Source organism: Solanum pennellii, chromosome 1, assembly GCF_001406875.1.
Source record: "Solanum pennellii chromosome 1, SPENNV200".
NCBI classification, from domain to species: Eukaryota; Viridiplantae; Streptophyta; class Magnoliopsida; order Solanales; family Solanaceae; genus Solanum; species Solanum pennellii.
Genome location: NC_028637.1, coordinates 16,189,529 through 16,197,080, shown reverse-complemented (window position 1 = coordinate 16,197,080; position 7,552 = coordinate 16,189,529). Strand labels below are relative to the sequence as shown.

General features: G+C 31.6%; 1 pseudogene; it reads left to right on the top strand.

Annotated features, from left to right (window-relative positions):
* Positions 1-935: 935 nt before the first annotated feature.
* LOC107018041 overlaps positions 936-7,552 on the top strand; it is a 58,545-nt pseudogene continuing 51,928 nt past the window's right edge.

Sequence of the window (7,552 nt, the reverse complement as noted above, 5' to 3'; positions counted from 1 at the left end):
CACCTAAAATGGATTTAATTTTATTTCCATGTAAAGAGGATTTATCATGATGTATTTTGTTGAAGAGTCAGCCAACATCTTGTTCTCTTTGTAAAAGCTTCATGAATTTATGGAATTGTTGGGATCACTCTCTAAGGAATATACTACCCTTTATATAGTTTCAGTTAGGATTAGGCTTCAGGAATTCTAACTGAAGTTGGACTGATCTGGTAGAGTCCTACACAATTTTGTGTCTACAAATGTCGAGTCTTATTCTCATGAAGAAACTAATTTCTTTTTTAAATAATATTTCTGGGCACATAGTTAACTTAACTCTCGTATTAGTTTGGAGGTTTATTGTTTGAGCTGTAATCAACGGTTGCAGGAGATGTCTTACATTTATAAATGTATCAAGTATTCTTTGTCGAAGATAGAATCAAAAACGATCACACCAACAAAGGACCCAAAAACATCTCCATAGTACCTTTGAAAAAGTAGTTTCAGCCTCCCATCCAAACGTGGATACAAGATCCAAGTTTCCCAAGTGATTCCCAACGAAACTTCTAGAGGCATTTCATTGTTGTCATTAATTCCAAAATCTTACCAGTTGGGATACAAAGCTTTAGTTTGCAATGATTCAAAAGGCATTCTTTTCAAGTTTATTCAGCATGTATGCTTCCCCTATAAGTTCTAAAGATTCTTGACCTCGAGATTCTTATGAATTCTTAGGTATACACGTATAGCAGTGAATCTATTCTGGCGAAGTATGGGGATTCACTGCCATATGTGTATATCTTAGAATTAATAGGATTCTTGAGGTCAACAATCTTTCGCCAATAACTATAAATTGTTTAAAACCATAAGACTTTAGAGGGGAAGCATTCATGCCGAATAAACTGTAAAAGAATCATAGCAAACTAAATCTTTGTACCCTAACCGCTAGGATTTTCTAACTAATGACAAAAAATAAATGCCTCCAGAACTTTCATTTGGAATCACTTGAGCATCTTGGAAACTCTTTTCTCAAATATTCTTTTAGTATACAATCGCTTAAGACTTGTGAAAATCATCATGAGGGTCTTCTCAGCATTAAGAAAAATAAAATCATTTCCAAAGCTACATTGTCTAAGCTTCGATGTGCTCGTAAAATTATGAGATTTATCCATAATGAACCATTCGATCTTCAAGTGAAGCTCATTCCCAGTGATAATTGTCAAGTTTACAACTTTGGCAAAGAGTACTTGATGCCTTAAGTAAAATGTGTAGTAGGGTAAAGTAGGATATTAGAAGCAAGAGAGTAGCTGATGTGGTGGAGTGTGATCTTGTTGATACTAGCTTCTATTAAAGATACTAAGTGAACAATGTGACCCAAAAAAACATTTCTAAGCATAAGACCTCTTTTGGAATAGTCTATCAAACAATAAAACTCTCTCCAACAAGACAGTTAAGTGAACAATATGACCCAAAAAAAATTCATGGGACAAGAATTTGACATTTGAGATATCAAAATAATGTGAGACTCTACAAGATGTGTTCAATTTCATTTAAGGTTCTTGGAGACTACTTACCCTAAACTCAAGCTCACACTTATATAAACTGTAATATATTTCCTTCAATAGGCATCTCTTAAATTTCATATGTTCATTAAATATTCATAAAGTGGTGAAGATGTGGGTGCACTCTACTTGACACCCAAATATTTATCAAGATTAATAAAATCCTTTCACATAGATCAAATAAATCCTAAGAAGGTCCACATAGTTTGAAGAGATTAACAATCCTTGAATCACGGAGAAATATTAAGAGAGAGGAATGAAGGGAGAAACATGTTTGTACTTCACAATCTTAATGAATAAAATCATTCTTTTTATTTACTATGTAATTGCAATATATTTTTAATATTTGAGAAAATATATTTAAAATAAACTGGCTCGTCCAGTGTGACTGAGTTTACTATTCATCTCCTCTCTCACAAATCAATTGCAAATATAAAGCCACAAATGACAAAGATTGGAACTCTATAAGATGATACATTTCCTCAAGAAAAAGTATGACAATTTTGAAAGTCACCATTAGTGGAAACATCCTCTCGAACGAGCTCAACACGTTTGTAACTTAGGACAAGTATAACTTGGGTTTCAGTATCATTGATGTCAAAGTACGCAAATCACTCTTGTGTAAACATTTGGATGGGTGAGTTTTCTTTTTTGTCCTATATTTGTCCATAGTCTATGGTTCACTGCGGTCAAAGACAAGTGACACTTTGCATTAGGTATATGAACAATAATAACTCCTGCACAACCACTGCCACACACAATGCTAAAAAGTTTTCTTTTATGTCATATATTTTTACATAAGCTATAGGTGGTCCAATCCAAGTGACACTTTGAATTAGGTATATGGACTATAATAACTCATACACACCCACTGCATTACCCAATGCTAAGTAATTAAGTATAAAATTAAGCAAAATTTAAGTAAATACCAAAGCTTGCAATATATTGATCATACTAATATAAAAGGTTTACACTATTAGGAATTATGTAGAAATTATGTTAAAGGAAGTTGGCAAAAAAATATTGATAAAATCAATCACTACATGTCAATTCTAAGCTAGTTGGGGTCAATTCTATTGATTTTTTGGATCAGGGCGAATAGATGTAAGGTGACATTGTAAGTTATACTTCCAATACCCAAACTACCTTAATCTAATAATAAAATCATGAATACATAAAAACTTTACAGATGGGAGTTGCAACAAAACTCAATTGATATCTACCTAGAACAGTAGCGTTAATGGAACATAATAAAAAGGAAATTCAATATATTCTTCACTAGTGAAAAAATCTTTTTGCATCATAATTATATTTTTTTAGCATTCAATCAAAACATTACCTCGTCATCAAGGAAGTAAGTAGCGAATGAGGTATCAAGCACAATATCCAGCGGTTGCAAAAATCTAAGTGATCTCTTTTATATATGCCTTGAAGGATAGAATTACCTAATACAACAATCAAGAAAGCAATATATATGGTTTAGAAATAGAAAGAAAGACAGAGAATTTAATAACAATCAGGCAAACAAAATATTATATACTAATGAGAAACAGAAATAAAGACAGAGATTTAGAAGTAAAAAAGGACGATCTAGCAGCTAAAAGAAATTGAACTCATACAAGTGAAGACTTACATAAGCAATCAAGAGGGTTCATTTGGACACATATGAGGGTTTATTCAAACTCACAAAGAAGCCTCAACATCAAATGTTTATCCAAAAACCAACTCCTAAAATAAACCGTAGTTTATACTATTTATAATAGTAGATAAACTAACCTAAGATAGTTACAATAATACCCTTGAGTTAAAACTAAGAAAAGTTTAGCCGATTAATTATTCAAAATTTAGGAACATCCTCCGGAACGAGCTCAACACACTTTGTACCTTACGACAAGCTTAAATTGGGTTTCAATATCATCACAGTCAATGTGCGCAAATCATACTCATTCTAATTACAAAACTTCTAGTATAAAATTTCTCAACATTTTAATAGGTTACCCAAATAATTTAATACAGATAAATGATTATGTCCTATATTTTTACATAGGCTGTGGATCACTACTGCCCAAGCCAATTTTGCATTAGGTATTTGGACAATAATATCTCCTGCACACCCATTGCAATATACATTGCTAATATGTTTTCTTTTATATCCTATATATATTTTTACCTAAGCTATGGATCACTGTGGTCCGAGCTAAGTGACATTTTGAATTGGATATCTGGACAATAATAACTCCTGCACACCACTGCAACACCCAATGCAAAGTACTTCAACCCCAAACTAACAATTTTAAGTGATCAAAGCTAGCACTATATTTATTATACTATTATAAAAGGTTTACATTATTACACATTATGTGAAAATTATGAGAAAGGAATTTGTCAAGAAAATATTGACATAAATAACAATTACGTGTCAATTCAAAGCTAGTTGGAATAATTTATCTTTGTTTTTTGGATGAGGCCGCGGAGGAATGGATGTATAGGTTACATGTATATGTTATACTTCCAATACCATACTACCTTGACCTAATAATTGGATTATGAAGACATAAAGATCTTCAGATATTAGAGGTGCACCAAAATTCACTTAATATCTACCTAGAGTAGTAGGTTCATGGAACATAATAAAAAGGCAATACAATGTATTGTTCACTAGAGGAAAATTCTTCTTGCATAAAAAATATAATTTTTTTACCATAAAATCAAAACATTACCTGGTCGGAAGTGAGTACAATTTCCAACCGTGGCAAAAAAACATAGTGATTTCTTTTGTTTATGCCTTGAAGGATAGACTTACTTACTATATACCACAATCAAGCAAGCAAGATATATGGTTTAGAAAAATAAAGGAAGAGGGAAAGATATCAATGAATGTAATTCTAGATGCAATAAGAATAAAGTGAACTACAATCAAACAAATAAAAGATATTGTCAAGAAATAGAAAGAAAGACAAAGAGATTTAGAAGAAAAAAGGATGATCTAGCAACTAAAAACATTTGATTACTAGAATAAACTCTGGGGGTGAAAAGAAATGGAACCCATACAAGTGAAGACATATCAAGAGGATCCAATTTACAGATATGAGGTTTCTCCAAACTCAAGAAGCCTAAACATCAAATGTATATTCAAAAACCAACCACTAAAATAAACCGTAGTTTCTACAATTTATAATAGTAGATACACTAAGCTAATCTAGTTACAATAATACCCTTGAGCTAAAACCATGGAAAGTCTAGTATATTAATTATTTAAAATGTAGTCATCTCTTACTTAAATTTCCGTTTTAGTATATAATACACCTTCCATGATTCATTCATTAATCTTCTAAGATTCCAAATTACTTTGAATCGAATTGATGGCCTTAATATCCATGATGACTAATCCTTATCCCTTCATGATATGTATAGGAAACCACAACATATAGTGCCACATATTTTAATCAATCACTAAATATATATAAAAAAATGTGTAATGACTACATGTGTGATTTGGAATAGAGTAATTAACATCTTCTAGGTAAGAAATGGAAGAGTTTCCTTTGATTCTCTTATACCCGATATTTAAACTCGAAAGAAAATTTCAAAAAATAAAAAGAGTAATCTTTTACAAGAAAAAACACTTTCACCTGGAGAAATAACGAAGAGTTAGATCGGTGATGAAAAAGAGAAGGCAAAAAAAGATAGGAGTCACATTACCTTGAATGAGTGACACATCTTGTGTGAGAAGAAGACAGATGAGAACATTATATTAGAGATCAGGTACAACCCACAAGAGAAGGAGTAGAGTAACATTCTGTCGTCAGTAAGGAGGCAACACAGTGAGAAGAAATCAAGAGGAAGCTGAAGTTAGCATTTATAGATAGGTTTAATGAAAGTGGGTTTTACCCTAATGATATTAGAAATAGATTGTTTTATTTTGGGTTGGGCCAAAATTTTATTTTCACTTTAGGTTAATTAATAAAATGGACTATACGACCAAAAAGTTTCTTTTAAGAAAAAGGTTAGTGTAGCAAGTATCAGAATATGGTAAAGGAATGTTAATCATGTAATGTTTTCAAAACAATTAAAATATGGAGTTGTCAAGATTTTCATGAGTTCCTCATATTGTAAATACCTTCATCCCCCTTTCACAACTACTTACATTCGACTTGTGTAGTCAATCAAATTTCTATCTATTGTTGATAATGATAGCATGGGAGATGTATTAATCACCAAAGATGAAGTAATCCTAAAGAGTTTTCTTGCTCCTCCAAAAATTTGAGAACAATACGACTCGAATTTTTTGATTCTCTCAATGAATTTTCATGCATAGTGACGACCAAAGATGATTTATGTCCCCATAAACATTAAACTTTTATAGTAGAGGAAGCTGGTAAACATTGATATCCGTCTAATGATCAAGTACTTATGTCATAGACTTAGAGTTAGAAATCCCTTCCTTTGGTTTGAATCGCCTTGCATGAAGAACGCGTGAACAACTAAAAATACATGAAGATCATAGATCGATGTCAGGTGTCCTACTTATCAATTATACGTTTCGACTTTTTTTGTAGCTACGAAAAAAATTACGCGCATCAAATTAGGAGTCTATAATATTATCATCTCGAGAAAAATGGTCCACATTCTCTTTCATCATATGCTAAAGGGAATATAGAGAATTCTTACCTTACCTACACTTCCATCTTCAATATTTACGTATCTTACTTTGTATAGGCAAGACTATTTAAGTAAAAAATTGTATAGCAAGTGAAGTGGAGTGAGTCTTTAATGGAGATGTAGTAAATTTCGAATTTTTGACCTTTGTTATGTGCATTATTCCCCTTTTTTCCAATTTTAGTTTGGACATCTGTTGCATCTAATCCACACACAATTTTGCGATAAATTAGGAACTCTTAGTCATTTCTCTCACAATAATGACTCCAAGTTCAAGCGCAATAGAATTTTGAAGAGTTTCATTCGGGTAATAAATAATGAATTTTTTGAAAATTAATAAGAGATCATTAAAGAAATTGACAATTTTCAAGTTGAAAAAAATGTTAGGGTTTTGTCGTGATTTTCTTTCCTTATTTGAAGTTTATTTTTTTCCCTTACATAAAAGTCAAAATATCACCAAAAATGCTTAATTTTTTAAAAAGAAAATTTAATTTCTTCCATATTTGGTTTATTCTTTTCTTCGAGGAAAAGTTTAGAGAGCTATAAATTGAAGATCCCTTTGTTATAGCATAACACAATAGGATCCACGATGTAGTCCTTTGGAGAGTCTTGTTTATGGGGAGATTTTACTCTCTATAGTTAACGTCTTTTTATTAGGGGAAAATGCATAAGTACCCCCTCAACCTATTCTTGAAATCTCAGAGACACACTTATACTATACTAAGGTCCTATTTCCCCCCTGAACTTATTTTATGAATAATTTTCTACTACTTTTCATCCTACGTGGCATTAGTTTGAAAAAAAATGTCAGCACATGCTGGGCCCACTAGATAGTGCCACGTAAGCCAAAAGGGGTGGAAAATTATTTATAAAATAAGCTCAAGAGGGTAATAGGACCTTAGTATAGTATAAGTGTGTCTCTGAAATTTTGGGCATAGGTTGAGGGGTACTTGTGCATTATACCTTTTATTTGTTTTAATTATGTAGGTCAATTGGACTTATCATATAATAATATAATGTCTTTTAGTATAGTTTTATGTGTCGGCTACTTTATCAACATATGATCTACAATTGTAAGATTCTGCATGACGCCTAATTACCTTCATAACCCAATAAAACATCTTGTGCTAACTTGTTTTGAATAATCTGTAAATCCATACGCTTCTTAATTTGTGTAGTATAACATAGACCTTTTTGAAAAAAGTATAAATATTAGCACTAATAATGAATATATAATCCATGTTTTATGATCCTTACACTATATATTTGACCTCACAATGTGTTTTAAAGGAAAAAATGACTTTTTGTATTAAACATGTTAGGTTCTTCCTTTTTTAAGATTTTATGTAGCACCATTT